Below are 19,583 nucleotides of genomic sequence, written 5' to 3' on the forward strand. Positions count from 1 at the left end.
AGCAGGGCCACCACCTGGGTGGGTGTCCTGGTTTGTTTTTCAGCTGGTCAACCTGGCTGACTCAGCCCTGGATAGAAGATGGAGGTCAGGATGGTCTGTGAATGTAATTATGTGTGTGTACTAAGTTGCTTCAGTCGTATCCGACTCTGTGACCCCATGGTCCGTGGTCCGCAAAGTGAAGGCAAAATCTAGAAACCCAAATCCCTCTCGGCCCCAACCAATGCCAGTTTGATCCTTTTGTGTTTAGACCCCACCCCCAATCCAGCCTCACACTTAATGCTGTGATCCAGATGACCTATGGATGCTAAAAGCCAGGCACGTGGAATTGTTTGTTCCATAAGCTCTGACAGGTTCTGTCCCTAACTGCACACCCATTTGGGACATTTTCTGAACCAAGAGGCTTTGCACTAACCATTAGCTCCTAAACAAACAAACTTTAGAGCTTGTGCTTTGCCCCTCTTTCTCCCACTCACCGGTTTCCTCCTGCACACCTTGCTATTAAACAATTACTGGGGATACAACAGCACCGCCCACCCTATGGCCCTCTTAGTACCACAGCAGTCAGGAGTCCCTGTTCTCCCAACAACACGAACTGCTCCAGCTGTACGTACTTGGTGCTTGAATTACACCAGCCAGCAGCTGTGGGAGGGCATGTTGCTAGGAGAACCCGAACTTGAGTTTACATCTGCAACCTTTCTTAACCGCTGCAGTTTTTCCTCAGCTACAAATAGACACACACTCAAGAGCAGGATCTATAGCCCTGGGCCCCCACGGGAAATCCCAGCTCAGATAAGATTGTCGTGGCTCTTTTTTCCCCTTTTTTTCCCTCCTGATTTTCAAGCTAAGCCAACAACCAATAAAGCCAACAACAAATAAACAAGAACTATCCACTGGACTATACAGATTGGGCCCCTCCGACTACCAGGCACAGTTCTAGGCTCTGGGACACAGCTGTGAAGGAGATGGACAAGACCCTGCTTCTAGGGGAGGAGATGGTATCTGTCTCTAGACAAACAGAACTCATAGGAAATATATGAGTGAGTATGTGGCTATGTATGTGTATGCATAGATGTAGATGTGAAAGAGATTTATTTCAAGGATTTAGTTCATTTGATTGTGGAGGCTGGCACATCTCAAGTCTGCAAGGCAGGCCAGCAGGCTAGAAAGGCAGTCAGGAGTCAAGGTTGCTGTTTGGAGGCAGAATATCTTCTCCCACAGGGAGACTTGAGTTTTGCAGAAAAGGCTTTTCCACTGATGAGATGCTATAGAAAGTAAGCTCCTTTTCTAAAAGTCAACTAATCGTAGATGTTTACCACATCCTCAGAATACCTTCACAGCAGCACAAGGCTGGTGTGTAATTGAATAACTGGGTACTGTAGCCTAGCCCAGAGGACACAAAAATTAACCATGCAGCCGTACACACCTGTATGGGTGGTGGTAAACAAGCACAGCGGGAAAGAAAAAAGCAGAGTGAGGGAATCGGGAAGCCCCAGGCAGGGGGACAACAGGAGACCTACATGTGTGAAATACAACATGTCATTCAATACTGCCTGAATGAAAAATAAATAAATGAACTGCCTAGGCAGTGCGCGCTCAAAAAGCACAACAAAAATCCTCACCTAGTTACAAATCTGTCTAATCATGACCGTGTTGCATGGTAACCAAGACCAGAGGGATGCCGTTTGCATAACTCTCATTAGTATTACTTGACACAGCCAGAGCCAGCCTGGCCAGTCTCCTCCACTTGTTCATTCTGCAGCCACGAATCCCTGTGGCCACAGGCTCCTTCCCCTTCAGGCCCTCTTGCCGCAGCTCCATCCCGCTGGCCTCCTGTGGGTTTCCCCACCCTCCAGCCCACTCCTGCCTCAGGGTCTTGGTCCTTGCTGCTCCCTCTTCCTGAAAGGGTCCCCTCCCAGCCATCTCCCGGGCTCTCTCCCTCACATCATGCTCAGAAAGGCCAACAGTGACCACCCTGGACAGTGGCACCTCCCTGTCAGTCTCTGTCCCCTGGCCTGTCTTGTCTTCACAGCTCCTATTTTAAATATGTATTTCTCTGTTAATTGTCTCCTCTCACTTGAATGCAGAAAGGCAGGGACTCTGGGTTTTGTGTGTCTGTGTGGTACAATAACATAAAATTTACCATTTTAAAATGTACAACCTAGTGTCATTTAGTCCATTCACAGCGGTGTGCACCCATCACCGCAACCTAGCTCCCAAACATTTTCATCACCCCAAAAGGAAACCCCCATACCCATCACGCAGTTCTTTCCTTTCCTCCCCGCTCCATCCCCCAGCAGTCGCTAATGTGCTTCCTGTCTGCACGGATCTGCCTATTCCAGACATTTCATATAAGTGTAGTCATACACTATGTGGCCTTTTGTGTCTGACTTCTTTCATTTAGTGTGATGTCTTTGCAGTTCATCCTGTCGCGGCAGGACTTCATTTCTTTTCTGGCTGAACAACATGCCACTGTATGGATATGCCAGGTTTTGTCTGTCTCTTGGTCAGCCAACAGAAGTTTGGATTGTTTGTATTGATACCTTTTGTTGTCATGAATAAAGCTGCAGTGAACAATTACGTACTGATGATTGTTTGAAAGGGACTCTGTTTTGATCATCCTGTCTCTGTGGCCCATAAACAGACCAGGAAATGCTCAGCAATTCACAGCTATGGATACTTTAATCCATATTTCAAGATAGTGGGGTAGAATGACATGCATTCCTCTTCTCCTGAGAGAACTCCAAAATTATAACTCACTGCTGAGCAACCATTAAAGGAGAATGTTGGATCCCATCAAAAAAAAGATACTCCACATCCAAGGGCAAAGGAGAAGTCCCAGCAAGATGGTAGGAGGGGCAAAATCACTTAGAATCAAACCTATACCCACCAGAGACACTCAGAGGGTTCAAACAAACCTTGTGCACACCAGGACCCAGAGACCCCACAGAGACTGAGCCAGAACTGTGTTTGAGTATCTCCTGCAGAGGTACGGGTCATCAGTGGACTGCTGCAGAGGCAGGGGCTCTGGGTGCAGTAGACCTGGATATGGCATAAGACCTCTTGGAGAAGGTCGCCATTAACCCCACCATAGAGCCACCAGAACTTACACAGGGCTGGGGAAACAGACTCTTGGAGGGTAAAACAAAACCTTGTGCACACCAGGACCCAGAAGAAAGGAGCAGTGACCCCACAAGAGACTGACCCAGACTTGCCCGTGAGTGTCCAGGGGTCTCCAGCAGAGGCGTGGGTCAGCAGTGACCTGCTGCAGGGTTGGGGGCACTGTGTGCAGCAGTGCCTGCATGGGACCTTTTGAAGGAGGTTGCCATTATCTTCATTACCTCCACCTTAGTTTGGCCTCAGGTCAAACAACAGGGAGGGAACACAGCCCTGCTCATCAACAGAAAATTGGATTAAAGATTTACTGAGCATGGCCCCGCCCATCAGAATAAGACCCAGTTTCCCCCTCAGTCAGTCTCTCTCATCAGGAAGCTTCCATAAGCCTCTTATCTTTTTCCATCAGAAGGCAGACAGAATGAAAACCACAATCACAGAGAACTAACCAATCTGATCACATGGACCACAGCCTTGTCTAACTCAATAAAACTATGAGCCATGCCATGTAGGGCCACCCAAGATGGACGGGTCATGATGGAAAGTTCTGACAAAAATATGGTCCACTGGAGACGGGAGTGGCAAACCACTTCAGTGTTCTTGCCTTGAGAACCCCATGAACAGTATAAAAAGGCAAAAAGACAGGACACTGAAAGATGAACTCCCCAGGTTGGTAGGTGCCCAATATGCTCAGTGGAGAAATAACTTCAGAAAGAATGAAAAGATGGAGCCAAAGCAAAAACAACACTCAGTTGTGGATGTGACTGGTGATAGAAGTAAAGTCTGGTGCTGTAAAAAGTAATATAGCATAGGAATCTGGAATGTTAGGTCCATGAATCAAGGCAAATTGGAAGTGGTCAAATGAGATGGCAACAGTGAACATCAACATTTTAGGAATCAGAGAACTAAAATGGACTGGAATGGGTGACTTTAACTCAGATGACCATTATATCTACTACTATGGGCAAGAATCCCTTAGAAGAAATGGAGTACCCATCATAGTCAACAAAAGAGTCTGAAATGCAGTACTTGGATGAAATCTCAAAAATGACAGAATGATCTGTTTGTTTCCAAGGCAAACTATTCAATATCACAGTAATCCAAGTCTACGCCCCGACCAGTAATGCTGAAGAAGCTGAAGTTGAATGATTCTATGAAGACCTACAAGACCTTCACGAACTAACACCCAAAAGAGATGTCCTTTTCATTATAGGGTACTGGACTGCAAAAGTAGGAAGCCAAGAGATACCTGGAGTAACAGGCAAATTTGGCCTTGGAGTACAAAACAAAGCAGGGCAAAGGCTAATAGAGTTTAGACAAGAGAACACATTGGTCACAGCAAACACCCTCTCCCAACAACACAAGAGAAGACTCTACACATGGACATCACCAGTTGGTCAATACTAAAATCAGATTGATTATATTCTTTGCAGCCAAAGATGGAGAAGCTCTGTACAGTCAGCAAAACAAGACTGGGAGCTGACTGTGGCTCAGATCATGAACTGCTTATTGCCAAATTCAGACTTAAATTGCAGAAAGTAGGGAAAACCACTAGACCATTCAGGTATGACCTAAATCAAATCCTTTATGATTATACAGTGGAAGTGACAAATGGATTGAAGGGATTAGACCTGATAGAGTGCCTGAAGAACTATGGATGGAGGTTCATGACATTGTACAGGAGGCAGTGATCAAGACCACCCCCAAGAAAAAGAAATGCAAAAAGGCAAAATGGTTGTCTGAGGAGGCCTCACAAATAGCTGAGAAAAGAAAAGACATGAAAGGCAAAGGAGAAAAGGAAAGATATATCCATTTGAATGCAGAGTTCCAAAGAATAGCAAGGAGAGATAAGAAAGCCTTCCTCAGTGATCAATACAAAGAAATAGAGGAAAACAGAATAGGAAAGACAAGATCTCTTCAAGAAAATTAGAGATACCAAGGGAACATTTCATGTAAAGATGGGCACAATACAGGACAGAAATGGTAAGGACCTAACAGAGGCAGAAGACATTAAGAAGAGGTGGCAAAAATACACGGAAGAACTATACAAAAAAGATCTTCATGACCCAGATAATCATGATGGTGTGATCACTCACCTAGAGCCAGACATCCTGGAATATGAAGTCAAGTGGACCTTAGGAAGCATCACTACGAACAAAACTAGTGGAGGTGATGGAATTCCAGCTAAGCTATTCAAATCCTAAAAGATGATGCTGTGAAAGTGCTGCACTCAATATGACCCCAATTTGGAAAAGTCAGCAGTGGCCACAGGACTGGAAAATGTCAGTTTTCATTCCAATCCCAAAGAAAGGCAATGCCAAAGAATGTTCAAACTACTGCACAATTGTACTCATCTCACACACTAGCAAAGTAATGCTCAAAATCCTCCAAGACAGGTTTCAACAGTACGTGAACTGTGAAATTCCAGATGTTCAAGCTGGATTTAGAAAAGGCAGAAGAACCAGAGATCAAATTGCTAACAACTGTTGGATCATCGAAAAAGCAAGAGAGTTCCAGAAAATCATCCACTTCTGCTTTATTGACTACGCCAAAGCCTTTGACTGTGTGGATCACAACAGACTGAAAAATTCTTAAGAGATGGGACTATCAGACCACCTTAACTGCCTCCTGAGAAATCTGTATGCAGGTCAAGAAGGAACAGTTAGAACTGGACATGGAACAGACTGGTTCCAGATCGGGAAACGAGTATGTCAAGGCTGTATATTGTAAGCCTGCTTATTTAACTTATATGCAGAGTACATCATGAGAAACACTGGGCTGGAAGAAGCAAAAGCTGGAATCAAGATTGCTGGGAGAAATATCAATAACCTCAGATATGCAGATGACACCACTCTTATGGCAGAAAATAAAGAAGAACTAAAGAGCCTCTTGATGAAAGTGAAAGTGGAGAGTGAAAAACTTGGCTTAAATCTCAACATTCAAAAAACCGAGATCATGGCATCTGGTCCCATCACTTTGTGGCAAATAGATGGGGAAACAATGGAAACAGTGACAAACTTTGTTTCCTTGGGCTCCAAAATCACTGCAGATGGTGACTGCAGCCATGAAATTAAAAGACACTTGCTCCTTGGAAGAAAAGCTATGACCAACCTAGGCAGCATATTAAAAAGCAGAGACATTACTTTGCCGACAAAGGTCCATCTAGTCAAAGCTATGGTTTTTCCAGTAGTCATATATGGATGTGAGAGTTGGACTATAAAGAAAGCCGAGTGCCAAAGAATTGATGCTTTTGAACTGTGGTGTTAGAGGAGACTCTTAAGAGTCCCTTGGACTGCAAGGAGATCCAACCAGTCCATCCTAAAGGAGATCAGTCCTAAATATTCATTGGAAGGACTGATGCTGAAGCTGAAGCTCCAATACTTTGGCCACCTGATGTGAAGAACTGACTCATTGGAAAAGACCCTGATGCTGGGAAAGATTGAAGGTGGAGGGAGAAGGGGATGACAGAGGATGAGATGGTTGGATGGCATCACCGACTCAATGGACATGAGTTTGAGTAATCTCCAGGAGTTGGTGATGGACAGGGAAGCCTGGCGTGCTGCAGTCCATGAGGTCGCAAAGAGTTGGACGTGACTGAGTGACTGAACTGAACTGATAGTTTAATCCTCAGACAAATAAACAGTAGCCAAGGTTTGAGCACCTAATGTCCTTGGGGTCTAGGCCATCTTCAACTAGTCTCTGCCACAGCTCACACCTGAGACCCCCTTCATCTTCCTCTTCCCAAACCCACACTGTCAGTTTCCAGGAGATACTCAGATTCCACCCAGTTGGACCCCTAACCTACTCCCCAATAATAAGGTGGAAAGAAACGGGCCTTTGTGAATTCTCGTGCCGCCCTAGGATCCCTCCCCAAAAACAAAGCATTATAGTCTTCAGGGAACATCAGATTAATAGGCCAATAGAATGTGGAAAATTTCTTTGGCTAGGATAAAATCTTAAATTTCACAATTAGCAATAAGATCCTTAAAAAGATAACACCCCTGTATAATTTCCTCAGGCTGCCTCAACAAAGTACAATAAACTGGATGGCTTAAAGCAATGGAAACTTATCTCTTACAATTCTGGAGTCTCGAAGACTGAAACCAAAGTGTTGGAGAGGTCACTTGCCCTCTGAAGATTCTAGGGAAGGATCCTTCCTTGCCTCTTCCTGGCTTTGGGGGGTTTCCAGCAATCTTCAGCATTCCTCAGCCCACAGCTGCACCCCTCCAGTCTCTACCTCTGTTTTCACCTGGCGTTCTTTCCTTGTAGCTTCACATCAATTTCTTAGCCCACCAGTCATAGTGGACTAAGGGCCCTCCCTGCTCCAGGATAACCACATCTTCAGTAATCACACCTGTGTGTGTGTGTGAGTTGCTCAGTCATCTCTGACTCTTGGCAACCCCTACAATCACACCTACAATGACCTTATTTCCAAATAAGGTCACATGCTGAGACTGACGATTAGGACTGCAGCATGTCTTTTGGCGGGGACAGAAGGGATACAATTCAATGGTTGGATGGCATCACTGATGCAATGGACATGAACTTGGGCAAACTTCGGAAGATGGTGAGGGACAGAGAGGCCTGGAGTGCTGCAGTCCATGGGGTCGCAGAGTCGGACACAACTAGGCAAATGAACATACAATTCAATCCATGGACACTCAATGTCCTCATCTATAAAATGGGGATAGGGACTTCTCTGGTGGTCCAGTGCTAAGACTCCATGCTCCCAATGCAGGGGACCTCAGTTCCATCCCTGGTCAGGAAACTGGAGCCCATATGCCTCAACTAAGACCCAGTGCAGCCAGATAAATAAATAAAATGGGGATCATAATCCTTTTGAGATGGCCCGTCCAGTTACAGTCCCCAAAATCCTGACATAACTTTACAAAATATCCCTGATGTGGAAGAAATGTTGTAACTATTGAAATGGACTTTACGGCTGTAAAAACCTCAGGAGATTCATCGGGCACCTGGTGTCTGAGGTCGGGGGGATCCATGACATCCAGACGGAGCCTTGACCAGAACCAGCTCCAGCCATCGCGATAACGCTAGCACCTGGCCTAGTCCCAGGTTCCTCCCCATTCTCCCCTCCTCAGACCCCCACCACAGCCCAGAGCGGCAACTGAAGTGGTCTCTAGAGCAATCCTGTCTCGTTTCAACACACACTGGTAAATTCATCATCCTTCAAGGAAATAGCTTCCCCAGACACTCTGGTCAGCACCAGCTGGTTCTAATCAGGGCTGTGAAAAGCGGCAGGTATCTGACCACCTCCAGGTGGTTCTGTCATGAGAAGCCAAGTAGAGAGACTGAGATGAGGTGAGAAGAAAACCCCCTTTCTATATTCAAAGCTGTCTTAGTATAATGGTTCAGCGACTAATCCTCAGGTTGGTTCTGGGTTGGAGGGTCTTGAGATAATGTTAGCAAAGCAGCACTCATAAGGAACCCTTGTTAATACTAGTTCACTCCCCACTCACTGCCTTTTGGGGGTGGGACCTTATGCAGGTCCCCCCGAGGTCTCTGAACCTCAGTCTGGAGTTCAATGAGCTGCCTACTGGCTTAACTACTTCAGGAGACCAAACACAGCACTCTGTGTGAGGGTCACCTTGAAATGACTGTGTTGTTGTGCTTAGTCATATCCCACTCTCTGCAACCCCATGGGCTGTAGCCCAGTTTACCACACATACAAATATGCCGCGCAAAAGAACAATGAGGAATAAAAGAAACAAAACGATTGGTTAGGGCATGTATTCCTTTCTTAGGCTGCCATAACACAATCCCAAACTGACTTAAAACAACAGAAGCACACAGTGGCCATGGAAGTCAGAATCGCAAAGGAGTAGGTAACAACTCACCTGCCGAATCAATTAGCCCTGAAAATGGATGGCGCTGGCATGCTGGGCCCATACCCGGCCTGCCTGGTGGTCAGAGAGGCGTGAGAGGGCTGGGATCAGGCTTGGGGCGCTTGGTGCTCCCCTGCTAACCAGGGGGGTAGTGACGCCAGCCCAACCCTCCTCCCCCACGCTTCCCCACGAGGAGTAGGAGGGCCAGCCAGGTGTGAGCCTTGAAGCCTAGGGCGTGGAGCCGCCACAGGTGCAGATCTTTGTGTTAGCAGCTAGTATTCAAAGAAGAACTCTGAAGGCTAAAGTTCCATGTGAACAGCCATTGAATGTGGGTCAGTCCATCCTGACAGATGGACAAAGGATGGTGATACTTCCGAAGGATGTGGAATCTATAAAAAATGGTACAGGTGAACTTATTTGTAAAGCAGAGATAGAGACACAGACATAGAGAACAAACGTATGGATACAGAAGGGGGGATGGAGAGGTGGGATGGATTGGGAGATTGGGATTGACATACATACACTGCTGCTGCTGCTGCTGCTAAGTCGCTTCAGTCGTGTCCGACTCTGTGCGACCCCATAGATGGCAGCCCACCAGGCTCCGCCATCCCTGGGATTCTCCAGGCAAGAACACTGGAGTGGGTTGCCATTTCCTTCGCCAGTGCATGAAAGGGAAAAGTGAAAGTGAAGTCGCTCAGTCGTGTCCGACTCTTAGCGACCCCATGGACTGTAGCCTACCAGGCTCCTCCGTCCATGAGATTTTCCAGGCAAGAGTATTGGAGTGGGGTGCCATTGCCTTCTCTGATACATACACTACTGTGTATAAAATAAATAACGAATGAGAACCAACCATATAGGGGACTCAATACTCTGTAATGACCTATATGGGAGAAGAATCTAAAAAAGAGGGGGTATACGTGTACTGAACAGCTGATGCACTTTGCTATACAGCAGGTACTAACACGACATTGTAAAGCACCTAGATTGGAATAAAAATAAAAAAAAATCCAGGCAGAGTTGCTCAAATATTGTTCTCATGACTTCAAAATTTGTCCAATACATCTTTAAAAATGTGCCATTACAAATCAAGAGCTTGACGTCATCATCATGATCCTTTTGCTGTTTTAAATAACTACCACCACCTCTTGCATAATCCTCTTTGCGCTCAAATGCAGGACCACCACTAACCCACACAGCATGATGTACAAATTTAGAAGATGTCACTTTTTTTCATGCTTCTATCAATAAATTTTCGTTTATGCTGAAAAATCCCAGAAATTTACTGTCTCGCCTTCTGAAAGCCACAAGTCCAAAATCAAGGTGTCAGCAGGGCCCCACTACCCCTGAAGGTGCTACGGAGGGAACTGTTCTGGCCCTTAAACCTTCTGTAGTTTCAAGTGTCCTGTGACTTGTAAACACATCACACCCGTCTCCCATCATCACATGACACTCCCTCTTCATCTTCACACTATTTTCCCTCTCTGTCTGTCCCTGTGTTCTAAAATGCACCTGGGATTTCAGTTTTCTTCAGGTTTGAGAGACCAACAGCTCAGAAGACAATTGCCATTGAAAAGAGAGTTCGTTACTTGTAGTTCTCCCGAGGAGGGTGGACAGGGAACCCTGTCACACAGGGAAGCCCCAGGGTTGGTCAGGAGGCAGAAGGAGAGGATAAAGTATCTTGTCAGGTAATCAAGTTGTTAAAATGAGGCTAGTAGGGTGAGCTCTAATCCAAGATAATTGTTGTCCTTATAGATCCTGTTTCCAAATAAGGCCACATTCTGAGGTACCGTGGGTCAGGACTTTAACATATCTTTTTCACAAGACATAATTCAATCCCCACAGACAAAAAACAGTAAACATTTTCCATTACAGGCCAGACAGTGAATGTTTTAGACTGCGATTGTCACAGGAGAGCAACCACAGACGATATGTAAATGAATGAGCATGGCTATATTCCAATAAAACTTTATTTACAAATTAGGCAGTGGGCCAGACATAGCTCACAGGCCATAGTTTGCCAACCTGTCGGTTAGGAGACAGATTTTCAAAATAAAAAAAAAAGGGTTCATGCTGCTTTTCAGAAAGAGGGAATTCAGCCAGGGAAATAAAGTGAAAGTCACTCAGTCTTGTGCAACTCTTTGCGACCCCATGAACTGCATGGTCCATGAAATTCTCTAGGCCAAAATACTGGAGTGGGTTGCCTTTCCCTTCTCCAGGGGATCTTCCCAACCCAGGGATCGAACCCAGGTCTCCCACACTGCAGTCAGATTCTTTACCAGCTGAGCCACAAGGGAAACCTCTAGGGGAATAAAAGCCGTGATCAAATTTTGAGTCCCCAGAAGTACTAGGGGTGGACTCAAGGTAGATCTAGCCCAGAATCTGAGCTCAGGGACTTGGATTCAAAATGAGGCAAGACAGGGCCCTGGAGGATCCCTCATAGGCCCTAGAGGCGTTGATCTTACACAAAGACCCAGTGATTTGCCAAAGGACTCAGAGCTACTAGAGGCAGGAGACAAACCCAGGTGAGGCTGAGTTTATAACCACTAACTACACACCTCCCAGACTTCCCAGGTGGTGCAGTGGTAAAGAATCCACCTGCCAGAGCAGGAGACTAAGGGACTCAGTGTTCGACCCCTGGGTCAGGAAGATCCCCTGGTGTAGGAAATGACAACCCTCTCCAGTATTCTTGCCTGGAAAATTCCAGAGATGGAGGAGCCTGGCGGGATAGAGTCCACAGGGACACAAAGAGGGGGACACAACTGAGCAGGCAGCACACTCCTCCAAGGTGGGGGCTCTGGCTACTCTAGATAACAAGGCTGTGGGGGCTGGGTATCTAAAGGGCCGGAGAGCCTGGAAGAAGCCGGAGCCGGTGGAGAGCAAAAATGGGTGGGTCATCAGAGTCCATGGTCATCAGGCTCACCCTTGAAATGTCTTTAGGGAGGGACCTTAGTAATGCCCCTCCAACAAAAGCAGCTGAGATGGGACACTTGAACTCAGAATTAACAAAGGCTCTGTGAATTCTATTAACCATAAATTAATAACTAAACATCCAGGGAATCAGTTCACCAGGGTTGTAAGGAAATAAAAGCAGAAACAAGGTCAGAATACTAACGGCAAAACACTAATTGTGCTTGTTTAGCTGCATCATAAAATTTCACCCTTATTGGCCTGTCATCTTCACACCTCATTGAAAATCCATTAAAACAATGGCTGGGCCATTAACCCTGACTTTCAGGCAGAAGCTTCCCTTGGGTACAGTTTTTGATTAGGGTCCCTTCATTAATACTAGCGTAATTACTTGGAGCTGGATAATTGTGATTACATGCCACTATTTAAATATGGAGGAGGAGCACTGAAGCCTCAATCTTTTCTTTGCATCCTTTAAACTTCTTAATTCAAGTGGACTTATCTCCCTCAGGCAAGATATATTGAAACTTGAACTTTTAAAACAAGTTGAGGGCTGACGACTCAATTTACAGAAGAATTCACCCTAGGATTTCTTAAATAGTGAGCTCCCAGAGCAATCAAAATTATTGGATTTACAAATTCTCAATTTGCTAGCATCTTTCCCATATCTTAAGTTGAGGGTAGAGGCTGTATTTGAAAAAGAAATACAAGTGCTAATGAGTACCCTAGTGACAGCTGAACAAAGACCCTTGCATTTGTAATTGGGTGGCCAGAAAGCATATTTTCAGGACACCGTGAGGATGTCTCAAATCCTGGGATAGGGCTGTGACCTGCTAGGACATTAGGGCAGAGAAGTGAGCCAAAGGAGGAGCATCAGTCAGAAAAGAGGGGACCCAGAGACCGGACTGCAGTTTGGAACTACTGCAATTAGACACTCTTTATGTGTGCACAGAGGGTGAAGCCCCTGATTCCTGGAAAGGAGCTCTTAGCCCTCCATCCCTCAGCCACGTGAAGTGAGACAAATTTACCCAGCAGCACTTCAGATACTGTCTGTTATAAAACTCGGGAGAATATTAAAGTCCTTTCCCATAAAACAGTGGCTTCTCTTCTAGTATTTCATCGCTTTCACCGCTTCGCATTTAAAACCAACCATGGGAAATTGCTTCCCTGGTAGCTCAGTTGGTAAAGAATCTGCCAGCAGTGCAGGAGACCCGGGTTCAATTCCCGGGTTGGGACGATCCCCTGGAGAAGGAAATGGGAACCCACTCCAGTTTTCTTGCCTGGAAACTCCCTGGACAGAGGAGCCTGGTGGGCTACAGTCCATGGGATTGCAAGAGTCAGACATGACTTAGCAACGAAACCAAACAGTGTGAAATTGTAGTGCCATCTTCCAGGTGTGTGGCAACCAAGTCTGTAGACTCTGTTGATACTGTTAGGAACTGAACTTTGCTAATGACTTACTCTTTTAGTTGTGGTTCTTAGAGTAAATTCAAGGTCACCCTGTATTCGCATCATGCTCACTTGCTTGCATGTCTTTATGTTTTTGTGAGGCAGAGAAAAAGGTGTAGAGTTGACACACTGAGAATTGGCCAGTAGCCTTGCCACACAGACGCGTGGTCCCATTTGTGACCATCAATAGTCCAAGCTTGCTTGGAGGGTGGGAAGAGATGCTTAGCTTGTGGCTCCCAGAATTTAATATGTCACACACCAGTAACATGTGCACACAAAGTCTGGGCCCCTGGAGAGCATGAAGAATGTTTTATTTACAAAATAGGGACACTTGGTCAGTCATCTGTCATTTGCTATGACCATCATTCCATAAAAGAATGATTATATTAACAGCAGGAGTCAGAAAGACATCCTCCAGGCATTCCCTCGAGCAAGATAGGTGATAATCTGACACTGACTTTATGTATTTAAAAGCACAATTCTTACTTTTCTCATTCTGCTGCATACTGGTGAAAACAGGTGGACATACAAACATCAGTGCAATAACAAGGACAGAGTTTGGAAATCACTGTCCCAGACCTTTGCTGTCCAACTTAGTGGCCACTAGTCACACATGGCTCATGAACACTTAGTGTGGCTGGTCTGAACTGAGATGTGTTGCAGTTGTAAAATTCACACCAAATTTCAGAAACTTAGTACAAGGAAAAAAAGGATATCTCTTGGTAATTTTTACACTGGATATGTGTTAAAATTATAATATCCTGGATATATTAATATATCATTAAAATGAATTTAACGTGTTTTTTACTTTTTAAAATAAATGATGCTACTAGGAAATTTTTAATTACTCTGTGGCTCACGTTATGTTTCTACTGGACAGTACTGCCTAGATGAGCAGCATCAACTGGAAAATGTCAGATGCCATCAAGGTAGTTATTATAGCTTCTGATTATATTCATACATATCTTATATACTTGACATCAATTCAGTCACTCAGTGGTGTCCGACTCTTTGCGAACCCATCGACTGCAGCACACCAGGCTTCCCTGTCCATCACCAACTCCCAGAGCTTGCTCAAACTCATGTCCATCGAGTTGGTGATGCCATTTAACCATCTCATCCTCTGTCGTCCCCGTTTCCTCCCGCCTTCAATTCCTTCTTTCTCAGCATCAGAGTCTTTTCCAATGAGTCAGTTCTTCACATCAAGTGGCCAAAGTTTTGGAGTTTCAGCTTCAGCATCAGTCCTTCCAATGAATATTCAGGACTCATCTCCTTTAGGATGGACTGGTTGGATCTCCTTGCAGTCCAAGGGACTCTCAAGAGTCTTCTCCAACACCACAATTCAAAAGCATCAATTCTTCGGCGCTTAGCTTTCTTTATAGTCCAACTCTCACATCCACACATGACTACTGGAAAAATCATAGCTTTGACATTGGAATAGCAAATAAATAGGATTTGAATTTATGTTTCGATGCAGGGAAGGAAAGTTATGACTATGAGAAATTTAATGATTTCAAGAGGAACTGAGTAGTCTTGAATCATTCAGCAAGTTAAACTTCTGTTCCAGACTATACGGTTGATGTATATTGTGACCACTAGAGGGAAGTAGCGTATATGAAAATGTGAGCTCCCACACAAAACCATTACAAGGGAGGCATTCAGTAGTTATTAGAGCTGATCCCCTTTCCCTTGCTTTTAAGTGCCAGATGCCTCAAGATGAGGGAGAGACCACAGGAGGACTGGGTAGATCCTGAGTTGGCCCTTAAACTGGGAGTGAGGTTCAGATAGGGCTGCAAAGCCAAAAAACCATTCTGTATAGGAGAAATCATGTTCAAGGGCAGGTATTCCAAACCCAGGCTGTAGAGTCAGATTTATCTTCCTGGCTGTGCTGTTAACAATGTGCAGAGTCCAAAGCAAGGCACTGGGCCTCGGTCTCCTCCTTTGTGAAATGAGAAGGCGGAGTGAGGTGATTTCAAGGCACCTTCCAACCTCAATGTTCATTCCACACTTTCAAATGTAAATAAACTCTGTGAGCCTGGTGTTGTCATAGGCCTGCTGGAGAGCCAAAACAGAGTAGTAATTATAAGACTTACAGGTACAACCGTGCTGTAAATTCATGTTTCAAAGTCCCCTCTGCTCCAAATGCTTAGCCATAACAGATAAAATACAAAAAAATTAAAAGTCGAAGCCTTGTTCAAAAAGATCAGCATCTCTGAGAATTACAGCAGAGACACAGTGCTATAAGCTGGGGCCACACTTGGTGTTGTGAGTTTCCAGGGTGAGGAGCAGCCTGAGGTGGTGAGATTTCTCCTATGATAAGATATGGAATACCACATGAGGTGGTTGTTGTTCAGTCATCCAGTCGTGTCCAACTCTTTGCAACCCCGAGGACTGCAGCATGCCAGGGCTCCCTGTCCCTCACCATCTCCCAGTTTGCCCAAGTTCATGTTCATTGCATCGGTGATGCCATCCAGCCGTCTCATCCTCTGACACCCTCTTGTTCTTCTTCCCTCAATCTTTACCAGCATCAGAGGCCTTTCCAATGAGTCATCTGTTAGCATCAGATGACCAAAACACTGGAACTTCAGCTTCAGCATCAGTCCTTCCAGTGAATATTCAGTGTTGATCTCCCTTAAGATTGACTGGTTTGATCTCCTTGCTCCAAGGGACTTTCAGGAGTCTTCTCCAGCACCACAGTTCGAAGGCATCAATTCTTTGGCGTTCTGCCTTCTTTACAGTCCAGCTCTCACAGCCATTCGTGACCACTGAGAAGACCATAGCCTTGACTCTACAGACATTTGTCAGCAGAGTAATGTCTCTGCTTTTCAACACACGGTCTAGGTTTGTCATCACTTTCCTGCCAAGAAGCAATCGTCTTCTGGTTTCATGGCTGCAGTCACTGTCTGCAGTGATTTTGGAGCCCAAGAAAAGGAAATCTGTCACTATTTCCACATTTTCCCCTTCTATTTGCCATGCAGTAATGGGGCCGGATGCCATGATCTTAGTTTTTTTAATATTTAATCTTAAGCTGCCTCTTTTGCTTTCCTTCTTCACCCTCATCAAGAGGCTCTTTAGTTCCTCTTTGCTCTCTGCCATTAGAGTGGCATCATCCACATATCTGAGGTTGTTGATGTTTCTCCCCCCATCTTGATTCCAGCTCATAACTCATTCAGCCTGGCATTTCAGGTGTCCCCAAAACAGACTGTGTGGGGCTCCTACACAAACATCGGGGTTGGGTGGGGGCGGGGGGTTATAAAGCCATAACAAAATGTGTCCAGGGCTGAAGTTTATACAAAGCTTCTTACCCCCACGTGAGGAGGAACCTGGTCCCTGGCCCAAGGACAGGATCTGCAATATCCCCAAATCATGACAACAGGAAATCAGGTTCTGAACTGGGGGCTATGGAGGCCAAGAGGAAGCAAAGAAAAGACCTATTGGCTGAGTCTGTACAAGACAGGGAGCCAATGAAGCAAGGAAGGAGGTATGGATGGGGTTTTACTGACCCTTAGGAACAAGAATAGGGGCCTATGCCAGGTACAAACAGTTATTGGACAGTGAGGAGGTAGAATTTCATGCTGGTGATTACCCTTTGCCTTACTCACCTTTCCCCGAGGCCCACTCTGAGTCTACCTCACTATTGAACACTGTGACATCAGGAACACCTATCCAGCTTTTAGCCAAACGGGGTTACAAGCTGTAAATGAAGGAGCATTTACGGAAACCACAAACATGGATGGAGGTTCCCCTTGCACCCAGGAATCTCCCAGGGAGCTTTCAAGCATAGAGACACCCTTCCCTCAGTCCTATTCAGCTGATCTCAGCTGCTACCTGGGCAACAGAACTTTTCAAAACTCCTAAGGAATTCCCATTGTTCAGTCACAGCTGAGAGTCACTGGCCCAGAACCAGGTAAGAGAGGGCGGAGGCCATGTCCCAAGCCCAGCCCACCTGATCTGAATGCCCGCCCCCCATTCCCACCTCAGGGTCCAGGAAGTTACCTAGCCTCCTGGACCTCCACTGATCTGTGATGGGAACCCTTGGAGATCTCAGATTCAGGAGGTCAAAACATAACACATGTCTGATGCACAGCAGCTGATGCTGTGGCTCCCGCAGGCCGTGGTGGCTGTGCACGCGTGTGGTGGTTGCTGTTGTGTGGTCACTGCGGTTACCACAGTCATGGCAGTTGTATGGTCATCTGGCTGTTGCGGTGCTGGTTGTCATGGAGTCTGTGGTCATTATGGTGCATGGCTGTGACACGCCTGAGGTCACTGCCCTTGTGGTCATTGTGGTCATATGGTGGCTGCAGGTATTTTGGCTTCTCCGGCCTCACAGTCTGAGGAGGAGGCCGGCCGCTGGGGAGAGGTACCCTCCTGACCCATCTCATCACAGACGGTGCCGATAGCCTGGGGGGCAATGAGAAAGCAGACTGCTGCTGAGGACGGTGAGGGCACCATGAGGAGACCCACAGACCACAGCAGAGCCCCGAGCAGAGGGCCTGGCCTGACACCCATTTCCTTGATCCTGGACCCAGAATGGCCATGAGGCCCAGCGGGTAGGGTCAGGCCACCAGTAGGCAAGACCTGGGCATCTCTCACCTCACCTCCACCCACCACTCTTACATGGACTCCCTGAGTGGATCAGAGCCAGGAGGAGGCCCTGGTTTCCCTGGCATGGTAGGCAGAGGCTCTGGGTTCGTGGTATCCAGGATAGAATTTTATACCTGCCTCAAGGGGACTTGAGTCCTGGGTCATTTATCTGCTTCCAATCAGAAATATATATTTGGCTTAAATATATTAATGGATAATACTTCACATAGTCCAAAGGTACAAAGGGGAATATAGTGAAATACGCTCTCCCACACCTTTCCTTCAGCCGCCCAGACATAGCTCATGAACCCAAATAAAAGGACCCGGCATGGTGGGAAGAGTACAAACTCTGAGCCAGTCTGTCTGAGCTCAAGACCCAGTACTGCCCCTTTCCAGCGGGTGACTTTGGGCACCTCTCTGTGCCCTGGTTCCCCCCATCCACAGAACATGATGTAATCACAGCACCTACCTTATCCTAGGGACGAGGTATTTGCTCTCACTGTAATAGAGGTTATTTTCTTTCCCATTTTATAGAAATGATATCGCACTGTTTCACATGTACTGTTCTGTATCTAATTTCTTTCTCTTTCAAGTGTCTCTGGGAGCTCATTCAGTCTATTTTAGAGCTGCATGGTTTTCCATTGCCTCAATGCACTATAATTTACTTAAGCCAGTCTTTTTTAGTGGGCATTTTGGTCGTTTCCGGTCTTTTTTGAGCAATGCCACAATGCTTAAGTTTGTACATACTATTTAACCTTTTATACCTCTATCATGCCACATTATTATCTTTCTTTTTTGTGATAAGAATGACTAAGATCTAGTCTCTTAGCACCTTTGAAGTTTATAATACAATATCATTGTCTATAACCACTCTGTTTTGCATTATCTCTCCAGGACTTATTTATCTACTGGTTGTAAGTTTTTACCCTTAAATACCATCTCTCCAAATAGATACACTGTATTTTATCCAGAATGATTATGGTAAATCCCTAGAAGTAGAATGCTGGTCAACAGGTAATGTGCATTTGTTATTTTTTGCCATCCAGAGAGGTTGTACAGATATTCAACATTCCTTTGGCAACATAAGACTTTCTGCTCCCCATACATTTACCAACAGCTTATAAACAAGTTTTTTATCTTTGTTGATTTGGTAAGTGAAAAGTGGTAAATGCTATCTCTCTGTAGTTTTACTTTACAATTTCTCTCATTATGAGTAATACGAAGCATCTTCATGTTTATAAATCATTTGTGCTTCCTATTCTGTGAACTCTGTTCATATCTTTTGCCAGTTTTCTTATCACATAGTCATTTTTCTTATTGATTAATAAAAGGTCTCTGTGTTAGGAATATTACCATACATTCCCCAGTTTGATGATGCTTTAGACATTGCTTTTACTAGTTTTGCCATACATAATTTTAATGCAACAGAAGTTATACTTTTTTCTTGATGTCTTCTGTATTTTGTGTCATCTTTGAAAGTTCTTCCCTTTACAAAATAGTCATTAGATTAGTTTTTAATCTCCCATAGTTTCTTCTAGCATTTTTAAAAATTTAAATCACTGATTTCTCCTGGTATGTATCTGATATAAAAAATGAGGTATGGATCCAACTTAATTTTTTTCCAGATGGCTACCCAGTTGTCTCAACACTATTTATTGAATAAGTCATCTTTTTTCCCCAATGATTTGA

At 45.3% G+C, this 19,583-nt stretch overlaps 1 protein-coding gene and 1 long non-coding RNA gene across 2 annotated transcripts in view; one reads left to right on the forward strand and one right to left on the reverse strand.

Annotated features, from left to right (window-relative positions):
- The window catches only part of CACNA1E (calcium voltage-gated channel subunit alpha1 E), a 659,107-nt gene extending 641,978 nt beyond the window's left edge, over nucleotides 1-17,129 (reverse strand). The window contains exon 1 of the mRNA XM_081485817.1: nucleotides 16,913-17,129. The gene's annotated coding sequence lies outside the window, so the exon portion shown is untranslated. The remainder of the gene's footprint in view (nucleotides 1-16,912) is intronic.
- Nucleotides 17,009-19,583, forward strand: part of LOC145504653 (uncharacterized) — a 34,378-nt gene continuing 31,803 nt past the window's right edge. Inside the window, exon 1 of the long non-coding RNA XR_014052372.1 lies at nucleotides 17,009-17,217. This is a non-coding gene — a long non-coding RNA (uncharacterized LOC145504653). The remainder of the gene's footprint in view (nucleotides 17,218-19,583) is intronic.

Source organism: Giraffa tippelskirchi, chromosome 5, assembly GCF_054371585.1.
Source record: "Giraffa tippelskirchi isolate mGirTip1 chromosome 5, T2T-mGirTip1v1.2.pri, whole genome shotgun sequence".
In the NCBI taxonomy this organism is placed as follows: Eukaryota; Metazoa; Chordata; class Mammalia; order Artiodactyla; family Giraffidae; genus Giraffa; species Giraffa tippelskirchi.